Raw genomic sequence first — 11,884 nt, forward strand, 5'->3', positions numbered from 1 at the left:
CATATCATGAATGTTTCAAGTTTATTTGTACAGCGCTTTTAACAATAAACATTGTCGCAAAGCAGCTTTACAGAATTTGAACGACTTAAAACATGAGCTAATTTTATCCCTAATCTAATCTATCCCCAATGAGCAAGCCTGTGGCGACGGTGGCAAGGAAAAACTCCCTCAGACGACACGAGGAAGAAACCTCGAGAGGAACCAGACTCAAAAGGGAACCCATCCTCATTTGGGCAACAACAGACAGCCTGACTATAATATTAACAGTTTTAACAGGTATAACCCTCAACTGTCCTCATGGGGCCGTCCTTCACAGGAGTGGGGCGATAAAACTCCGACCAGACACAGGGCACCAGGATGGATCAAGCAGGTCCGAGGGGCAGAAGAGGCCAGCATCTCAATCCCAGGATCAACATGTAACTCAGAGGGACAGATGGGGGGGGGAGGGGGAAGAGAGAGAGAAAGAAAACACGTTGTTAGGTATGCCCTAAAAATGACAAGTATTAAATCTGTGTGGTAGGCTCGCAGAGACGAGAGTCTTTACATCAGGCATAACACACAATGGCATGTTAATATGGTAGAAAATATATCATGACCTGCTCTGGCTGGATGCTTGATTGGGTGATGGGAGCACACTCCTCAGCAATGATGAGATGCAGATGGGACCCTTAGGCCTGGCCAAGACAATTCAGTTACATTTCACCGGGTCTGGGACATGCGACAGAATGTCTGATGGCCGATTCCCTGCAGGCTACGATAGCCAGTCGAGGTCCCCACCGTCTCCACCAAAAGATTTCCTGTTGACTCCATGTAACTCAGAGGGACAGATTTGGGGTGGGGGGGAGAGAAAGAAAACACAGGTGGTTAGGTATGCCCAATGTCACCTGAATAAGTAGGAACAGTATACATATTGCACCGAGTACAAGCAGGGACTCCGGCAACTAACTATGACAGTATAACTAAAAGGAGAGAGCCAGAAGGTAACACAGGCATGAGGGAGCCCCGGGACATAAAGCAGCCAGCCACTACACCGTCAACAAACTCGAGTGAGCAAGCGAGTGGGGACTGACAGCATCCATACATCCCAGTTTACCAAAACACTCTATGTCTGAGGACCCTCCAGATCTACTCCTTTACCTCATAAACACCATTAACAAAAGGCTTGACTAAACAGATATGTTTTCAGCCTAGACTTAAATGCTGAGACTGTGTCTGATTCCCGAACATTACTTGGAAGGCTGTTCCATAACAGTGGGGCTTTGTAAGAAAAGGCTCTGCCCCCTGATGTAGCCTTCACTATACGAGGTACCAGCAGATAGCCTGCACCTTTTGATCTAAGTAGGCGTGGCGGGTCATAGAGGAGCAGAAGTTCACTCAGGTACTGTGGTGCGAGACCATTTAGTGCTTTAAAGGTCAATAGTAGTATTTTATAATCAATACGAAATTTGATTGGGAGCCAATGCAGTGTGGATAAGACAGGCGTGATGTGGTCATATTTTCTAGTTCTAGTAAGGACTCTTGCTGCGGCATTTTGAACTAACTGGAGTTTGTTTATGCACTTATTGGAACATCCAGACAGTAAGGCATTACAATAATCCAACCTGGAGGTAACGAAAGCATGGACTAGTTTTTCTGCATCATGCAATGACATTAAATTTCTTATCTTTGCAATATTTCTGAGATGAAAGAAAGCTATCCGGGTGATGTTATCAATGTGAGTTTCGAATGAAAGACTGGGGTCAATAATCACTCCAAGGTCTTTTACTGCTGCACGTGAAGAAACAGAAAGGCCATCCAGAGTTACTGTGTAATCAGAAAACTTACTTCTAGCTGTATGTGGTCCTAGCACAAGTACTTCAGTCTTGTCAGAGTTAAGCAGAAGGAAATTTATAAGCATCCAGTGTCTAATGTCCTTAACACATTCCTCAATTTTATTAAGCTGGTGTCTCTCATCAGGTTTTGCAGAGACATACAACTGTGTGTCATCAGCATAACAGTGGAAACTAATACAATGTTTACGAATAATATCGCCCAGAGGTAACATGTATAGAGAAAAAAGCAGTGGACCCAAGACAGAACCTTGTGGAACACCAAACTTTATGTCGGTACGTCTAGAAATATCACCATTTATATCAACATACTGATAACGATCAGTTAGATAAGACCTGAGCCAGGAGAGGGCCATTCCCTTAACTCCCACAACATTTTCTAGTCTATCCAGAAGAATGGAATGATCAATGGTATCAAATGCTGCACTAAGGTCAAGCAACACAAGTAGCGAGACACAGCCCTGATCAGACGCCAACAGTAGGTCGTTTACTACTTTAACCAGTGCTGTCTCTGTGCTATGATGAGGTCTAAATCCTGACTGATACATTTCATGGATGTTATTCCTATGTAAATATGAGCATAACTGCTGTGCCACAGCTTTTTCAAGGATCTTGGAGATAAAGGGGAGGTTTGATATTGGCCGATAATTGGACAGCTGACAGGGATCAAGGTCAGGTTTTTTAATCAGGGGTTTGATAACTGCTAGTTTAAAGGATTTGGGTACATAGCCAATCATAAGAGAAGAATTTATTATTTTTAGAAGCGGTTCAATTACTCCAGGCATTATCTGTTTGAATAGATGTGTCGGTAAAGGATCTAGTACGCAAGTTGAGGCTTTTGATGTAGAGCTTAATGAAAGTAATTCAGTTTCTTTTAGGGGAGTAAAACATTCTAACTGATGATCTGATACAGTTATATTGTTAACTACAAGGTCACTTTCATTGTCTAACCTTAAATTAGTAGTTTGAATTTTTTGTCGGATATTCTCAATTTTGTCATTAAAAAAATTCATTAAGTCGTTGCTACTACATACTGCAGGTGTGCATGTGTTGATAGTGGACTTATTCCTGGTTAATTTTGCTACAGTATTAAATAGGAATCTAGGATTATTTTTGTTATCTTCTATTAGGGAGGAGAAATATGTTGATCTCGCAGCACTAAGAGCTTTTCTATACTTCAGGAAGCTCTCCTTCCAAGCTAATTTGAACACTACCAATTTTGTTTGACGCCATTTACGTTCCAATTTTCGAGTGGTCTGTTTTAATGTGCGAGTGTCATCATTATACCAGGGTGCTAATTTTTTGTCTCTGACCATTTTCCTTTTTAGAGGAGCTACATTATCTAAAGTATGGCGGAATGTTGACTCTAAGCATTCAGTTGCCTGATCAAGTTCTGCAGGGGCTGACAGTGACCCAATCAAAGTTGACAGCTCTGGGAGATCATTTATAAAGCTCTGTGCAGTAGTTGACGTGAAAGTACGTTTAATACAGTAGCGTGGTGAGGTGCATATATTATTACTCAGACATATTTTGAATGAGATGAGACAATGATCTGAGATAACTTCAGACTGTGGAAGTATGACTATATTGTCTACGTTTAATCTGAATGTTAGTATTAGATCAAGGGTGTGACCACCATTATGGGTCGGTCCTATGACATTCTGCTTAATCCCGACTGAATCTAAGATGGACACAAACGCTGTTTTTAAAGGGTCTTCTGGGTTATCAAAGTGAATATTAAAATCTCCGACAACTAAAGCTTTGTCTAAGGAAATAACCAAATCTGAGATAAAATCTGCAAATTCAGAAAGAAACTCAGAATATGGCCCCGGGGGCCTGTAAATAATAAGCAATGGAATTAACTGGGTAGACTTATTTTTCGAGGCTACATACATTATATGAGTATGAAGAACTTCAAATGTATTAAATTTATAACCAGGTTTGTGTGTTACACCTAGATAATCGTTATAAATAACCGCGACGCCTCCTCCTCTGCCAGTTAGACGAGGCTGGTGTATATAACTGTATCCAGGAGGACTCGCTTCATTTAATGCTATATATTCATTTGGCTTAATCCATGTTTCTGTTAAACACAGTACATTAAACTCCTGATCAGTAATGAGTTCATTAACCATTAGCGCTTTAGATGTAAGAGATCTAATATTTAATAGCCCCACCTTTAGATCAAAGGTGCTGGCAGCAGCTGTACAGTCAGTCTGATCTAATTTTATATTGATTAGGTTACTGGAACAAACTCTCTGAAAATTTCTACCTTTTTGTTGAGCTCGGGGAACAGACACAGTCTCGATGTAGTGGGCCCTGAGTGACGACTCTGTGCAGCTAGCAGACAGTCGGTTTAGCCTGTTCGTCTGCTCCCTGGCCTTGGCTCTGGATTGTCAGAAATTAACTAGGCCTGTTCTGAGACTATGACCTATGCTGCAGCTTGGGTCTGTTGGTTTTCTATGACTCTACTACACCTACTGGTAAATTATTTGCCATGTAGTAATATAATTTCCACCAAAAACAGTGATTGATCTGGTTAGTCGTGTTGGACTGCTATTATTTTGAACACAAGTGTATGTGGTTGTGTTTGTCATTGACTTTTAGAGCTAGATATTGATTAAAATTGTAAAAATCCGAAACAACAAAAAACAAATCCGAAAAATCCGAACACCCCCCCCCCCCCCAAAAAAAAAAAAAAACGGAATTTGAGAAAAAATAAAACGAATTTCATAGGGCCCTAGAGTTGCCTACAGGGCAGCATGGTGATGTAGTGGTTAGCACTGTCGCCTCACAGCAAGAAGGTCTTGGGTTCGAGCCCAGTGGCCAATAAGGGCCTTTCTGTGTGGGGTTTGCATGTTCTCCCCGTGTCTGTGTGGGTTTCCTCCAGGTGCTCTGGTTTTCCCCACAGTCCAAAGATATGCAGGTTAGGCTAATTGGTGGCTCTAAATTGATCGTAGGTGTGAATGAGAGTGCAAATGGTTGTCTCTGTGTATCAGCCCTGTGATGACTGGGCTGTGATGACATGGGGTGTACCCCATGTCTCGCCCATAGTCAGCTGAGAGAGGCTCCAGCTTGCCTGCAACCCTGTAGAACAGGATAAGCGGCTACAGATAATGGATGGAGTTGCCTACATTCAGTCAACTCCCTACACCAACATTCCTACAAGTGTAATAAAAAGACTTGATTTTATTGATATCTTGCAATAGAGAGGTTTCATTAACCAAGCCTGCTTCGTAAACAGATCTCATCCATAAGCTTCTAAATATATTTGTCATCATCTTCTCTCCATTTCAATACTCGGCATGCCCTCATCAACTTCCCCTAACAACTTGAAAGGGCATCACACCTATGCTACACAAATGGTTACTTGCCAAACAAAAGCAGGATGGGGGGAAGGAGCAGATTTTAAAATAGGAATGCACTTGTCTTCAAAACTAACATGCATGAAGTGATTTCCCTTGTGACTTGCATACTCCAATTACTTCTAACAGTTCATCGTCCTGTCATTGATAAGATGACAATTTTAACAGATGGTAATACTTTAATATCAAGTAAGTTTAATTGAAAACTTTACAACCAATACTAGGCTAGTATTTTTAAGACAATTAACTATTCAAACCAAATTAGGAATAAATTGCATTTTTAGACATGCAAGCATAATGTAAGGTACATTAAATTAATTTTTGTGCAAATTAAATTTTTATTGCTTAGGCTTATACAGTACCAGTCAAAAGTTTAGATGCACCTCTTAATTTGATATTTTTTCTTTTTTTATTAAGACACTTCATCTCTTAAACTAACAATGGACTGTTTATCCTCACTGAGCGGTTCTTGACATAATCTGGATTACTACAGTTGTTGAATAGGGCTATTTACTGTGTTTATTATTTACTATTTAATGGTCTCAAACATTAAGAAGGCAAGAAATTCCACTAATTATCTTTTGACCAGGTACACCTGTTAATTGAAAAGCATTCCAGGTGACTACTATACCTCGAAGGTGGTTAAGCTAATGCCAATATTGGGCAAAGCTGTCATCAAGGTAAACGGTGGTAACTTTGAATAATCTAAAATATGAAAATTTTTTAAACACTTTTGTTTACCACATAATTTCATATGTTGTTGTATAGTTTGTCTTCAGTATTGTTCTCTAATGTAGAAAATAGTCAATACAGAAAAACCTATGAACGAGTAGGTGTCCAAACGTTTGACCTGGTATTGTGCAGTGTCTTGCAAAAGTATTAATCCCCCTTTGTTTCGTTTTCGTTTATTTAAAAGGGACAATGCACATTAATCAACATCTCCATCTGAATTAAAAACGTAAATGTGCCAGAGTTAGCAAATTAGCTAATTTTCATCTGTAGTCCCTTGGCAGGTCAGTACAGCAACATAAAACAACAACAAAAAACAATACAAGCACCCAGCACAAGAATAAGTAATTTTGTACAAGAGTGATGTGTGACCTGAGGGCTATTCATGGTTACAAGACTGGTTAATTTTGATCCATCTCTTAAGTCTGGTTTTAAAAGTTGTATAATTTGAACTTTCCCTTACCTCTCAAGGAAGACTATTCCAGTAGTTAGAGACCCTGACTGAGAAGACTGTATGCCCAAGTTTACTATATCTGCGTTATATCATACAGTCTCCTCAGGTGGTTGCCCTAGTTACCCTGCCACTACCATCCATCTGCTTCACAAATTCATTCAATGGGGGAGGTGCAAGCCCATGTAATATCTTAAAAATTAGGCAAGCATCTAAAAAATGTAAAAAAAACTATCAAAATTAAATAAATTGTACTTCTTAACAATATGACAGTGGTGATAGCTGATTGGTCTTTGTGTTTGTCCTGTTTTGTTGCATTACAAGATGGAATTAAAATGGATTTTTGGAGGGTTAGCACCATTTGATTTACACAACATGCTTACCACTTTAAAGGTGCAAATTGTTGTTTTATTGTGACAAACAATAATTAAGATGAAAAAACAGAAATCTGGAGTGTGCATAGGTATTCACTCCCTTTTGTATGAAACCCCTAAATAAGAGCTGGTCCAACCAGTTAACTTTATAAGTTACATAATTAGTTGATTAAGATCCACCTATGTGCAAAGTGTCACACGATCTATCACGTCGTCTGTATAAATCAACCTGTTCTGGAAGGACCCTGACTCGAACATGACTAAGCAAGTGACATGAAAACCAAGGAGCACTCCAAACAAAGTTGTGGAGAAATATAGATCAGGGTTGGGTTATTAAAAAAAAAAAATCCCAAACTTTGAATATCCCACAGAGCACCATTAAATCCATTATGGCAAAATGGAAAGAATATGGCACCACTACAAACCTGACAAGAGAAGACCGCTCACCAAACTCTCAGACTGGGCAAGGAGGGCATTAATCAGAGATGTAACAAAGACACCAAAGATAACACTGAAGGAGCTGCAAAGATCCACAGCGGAGATGGGAGTATCTGTCCATAGCACCACTTTAAGCCACAGAGTGGGGCTTTATGGAAGACTGGCCAGAAAAAAAGTAATTGCTGGGAAAAGAAAAAAAACCCCACACATTTGGAGTTTGCCCAACAGCATGTGGCAGACTCCCCAAACACATGGAAGGTGATGATTCTCTGGTCAAATGAGACTAAAATAGATTTATTTTTTGCCATAGTGGAAAATGCCATGTGTGGTGCAAACCCAACACCATGAGAACACCATTCCTACAGTGAAGCATGGTGGTGGAAGCATCATGCTGTGGGGATGTTTTTCATCTGCAGGGACAGGAAAGCTGGTCAGGACTAAAGGAAAGATGGATGGCACGAAATACAGGGTAATTCTGGAGGAAAACCCGTTTGAGTCGGCCAGAGGTTTCAGACTGGGACAAAGGTTCATGTTCCAGCAGGACAAACACCAAGGGGGATAAATACTTTTGCAAGTCACTGTATGTTTGAGGAAGTAGGTGAAAGTGTTCAAATAGTGGCTATATACTTTAGTGCCAAATATTATTCTGTTTTAAAAACTATGAAAACAATCTTTTGAGGTTACAATGACCTAGCCCTGCAATTTTGGCAAGCACAACACTTAAAGGTCCACTTATTGTAAAATTATAAGACACCCAAATAGAAGTCTTTAAATTCATTGCCATTTTCTTGAAGTTTCCAAAGTGCGCTGTTCAGAACTGAGTTTATGCTATTTGGAGAGCTTTTACTGACTTATTTTTCTGACTTATTTTTCTGACAGGCAAATGAACGTGTCCTACTTCAGATGCTGTGATGTAACATGAAATATTTTAGTAAAATCAAAGGTTTTCATCTTCAGAAACTTTGTTGCAGTTTTCTTTTGGCCCTTTTTCACTACCCTTTTTCAGCTCACTTCAGCCCGACACGGCTCGCATTTCGACTACCTTAGAGCAGCACGACTCAGCTCGCTTCAGCCCTGCTTAGCACCCAAAACTCGCACGGCTTTGGAGTAGGGCTGAAGCGAGCCAAACCGAGCCGAGTGGGGCTAGGGGCCTGAGGAGACACTCCCCTGCGCACTGATTGGTGAGGAGGAGTGTCCTCACACGCCCACACATGCCCCGCGAGCACGCTGGGAACCACCATCTGTAAACACCGTAAACCCGGAAGAAGAATAATTACGAATTACGAGAATTTCTGAAGCCTTATGCGCCTCGCCTCATCTATACGCTCTTGCCAGTATCTCTTGGCGTTGTCGGTGACAACAAGCCACAGCACCAAGACCAGCAACACTAACGACTCCATGTCCTCCGTGTTTATTGTTTACTATCCAGGTCGTGAGACTACCACTTAAAAGCTCACTGATGTCACTGTTTGCGCCGCCTAACGACATCACGTGACGTCCACCCACTTTCGCTAACTCCACCCAATGTGTCCACCCACTTCCAGCCAGCACGGTTGTAGTCGAAATGCAACTCCAACAGCCCCACTCAGCTCGACTCAGCATGGCACGGCTTAGCCCAACTCAGCCGCGTTGGTAGTGGAAAAGCGGCATTTGTGTCACTGTCAGGTTCATAATTCATTGGCTACTTTGAAATCACTAGTTAATATCACAAATGTGAAAAAATTACATTTCACTCCTGAGAAATCTGAATCTATAATTACAACTGCAAAACAAAAGGAATTTGTGTTTTGAGCTATACAAAGACAGTCAGCTATGTGCATGACCAATGGCACAAGGTAGAGGGGGAAAACAGTATGAACCACTGCAGAGTTTCAAGTCACGTTCTGTGTGCCCTACATTTCCAGCTAAATGAGAATTAGAAGTTGTCATCGTCCTGGCCTGGACAACCACCTGCATACTCTTAACAGAGGTCTGTGGGTCCTGTGCAAATATTATATTATTATTATTATTATGCAGACACAATGAACATGGACTTGATATGGTTTTCAGGACAGTGGCGATCCTTGTCTCTAGGCCCTAGCCAAAAAAGCCCATCAACGCCTGCAGCCCGCCCACCCACCATCACTCCCCACTCTGCTAACTCTTCCCCTGCCTCCCCCCTTGCACCCCTCACTGTCCAGCCTCAGTAGTGAGGCTATGCTTATATGCCTTATAACACAGGGTATTTTTTTTTAAATGATATTTGAGATGTAAATATCCCAGAAACTACATAGTCTAGGCAAATGAAACTGAACAGGCTTAATGATGAGCAATATAAGATTTATTCCTCAAAATTTGAATAAGAAATTCAAAGGTATTAATGATTTCACAAATTTTCAATATGCATGCCGCCTGAGTCACAGACACGCACAGACAGCCTTCCTCTTTGAACTTTTTGTGCCATGTCCAAATCTGCATTGCAGTTGGTGCATTTTTAGAGAATTCCCTCAAATGCACACTGCACAGTCTTGTTTGACTGTGTTCGAGTGTACTCTAACACCCAAAACTCCTTTTCTTTTCCAGTGAATGGCATTTCTATACCTAAAAAGATTAAAAACAAAAGACATTAAACATAAAATTTTGACTTGTTTCCACACGTTGTAAAAATTTGAGGTCAACTGAACGAGAATTGGCAGTTATTAGATTGTGAAATTGTATCAGTTTTTTTGAAACACCCTGTATTTAAAAATTAATTTGCCTGCTATGTAAGCTATCTTGTTTGCCAGCGTTCACCTACTGCCTGACAGGACATACAAAACAAACATGTTGGTTTGGTCATAAAAACTGCCAAGGCACATATTTAACAGACTGTGTGTTAAATTGTTAGATTTTTCTGTAAGCCAAGACACTGAGTGTGCTAACACTGGAGTTAACTCTAGCTGCAACTCATGAAACATGCTGACCGTGACTCATTGTCCTCTAAACAGGGTCTTTTCTCAGTGGACAGTATGCCATGATGTTGGCTTGTCAAGAGGAGAGCAGAACATGCATATTTGTTTTTAATTTGTACTGCAGTTAAGCCAGCCATATTTCCTGAAACCACAGTAAATCTATCCACACATATATTTTAGGTGCACAGCTTCTAAACACTTAGAGGTAATAGTGGAACATGAGTGTCCCTGAGCTCCTACATAACCAAGACACACACACACACACACACACACATATATATATATCTTCTTTTGGCTGCTCCCGATTAGGGGTTGCCACAGCAGATCTTTCGTCTCTATTGCTCCCTGTCTTCTGCATCCTTCTCTACCACACCTGGCACTTTCATGTCCTCTCTCACCACATCCATGTATCTCCTCTTTGGCCTTCCTTGTTTTCGTGTGCCTGGCAGCTCCATCCTCAACATTCTCCTTCCAACATCCTCTGCATCTCTTCTCAGGATGTGCCCATACCATCTCAGTCTCATCTCTCTTAGTTTAATTCCCAAGCTCTCCACACGTGCTGTCCCTCTGATGTGTTCGTTCCTTATCCTGTCCAACCTCATCACTCCCATCACAAACCTTAACATCGTCAACTCCGCCACCTCCAACTTTGCCTCCTGTCTCTTTGTTAAGGATATGGTCTCCAATCCATACATCAAAGCTGGTCTCACTACTGTCTTATACATCTTACCTTTCACTTTTGCTGGGGCTTTCCCATCACAAATGACTCCCGAAATCCTTCTTCAACTGCTCCACTCTGCTTGCACTCTCTTTCTCACCTCACTTTCGCAGCCCCCATTTTCCTGCACAGTTGACCCCAGGTACTTGAATTCACCAACTTTCTTTGTCTACTCCTTGCATCTTCTCTACACTCTCATCCCCATTCTCAGTGATGCACATGTATTCTGTTTTGCTACTGCTCACCTTCATTCCTCTTCATTCCAATGCATACCTCCATCTCTCCAAACCTAACTCAACCTCCTTTCTACTTTCACCACATATCGCAATATCATCCGCGAACATTGTTTCATGGTGTGACTTGCGTCACTTCGTCCGTCAAGCTATCCATCAGTATGGCAAACAAGAAAGGACTCAAAGCAGATCCTTGAAGTCCCACCTTGAACCATTTAATCATTCCAACTGCACACCTCACTGCTGTTTCACTGTTCTTATATATGTCTTGCACCACTCCTTTTTTTTTTTTTAGATTTTTTTTGGGCTTTTTTTCACCTTTATTGGATAGGACAGTGTAGAGACAGGAAATGAGCTTGAGAGAGAGACGGGGAGGGACCGGGAAATGACCCCGGGTCGGAACCGAACCCGGGTCCCCGGACCCACGGCACGGCGCCCTATCCACCCGAGCCACGACGCCCCCGCACCACTCTAATATACTTCTCATTCACTCCACACTTTCTCATACAATATTGTAACCCTTGTTACGATGTAATAACAGAGCACAGGGAAATAACAGTCAATATTAATAGATGGACCAGTAATAGAAGACCATGAGCTTGTGAGAGCCTTTGTTGTTAAGTAACCAAAAGACACAGGCAACAGTGGTTTGAGTTTTTTGTGTGGCCACTTGTTATTAATAACCAATAACACAATGAAAATAAAACAGTTTGTTGCAAGGCATTCAATGAAAAATAACAACTAAAATAATAAAGCCGGCAAAATAAAACCCTCTGTCCCAAAGTTAGCGTTGGGGGCCTTTTTCTTCAGATCCGTG

Source organism: Neoarius graeffei, chromosome 24 (genome assembly GCF_027579695.1).
Source record: "Neoarius graeffei isolate fNeoGra1 chromosome 24, fNeoGra1.pri, whole genome shotgun sequence".
In the NCBI taxonomy this organism is placed as follows: Eukaryota; Metazoa; Chordata; class Actinopteri; order Siluriformes; family Ariidae; genus Neoarius; species Neoarius graeffei.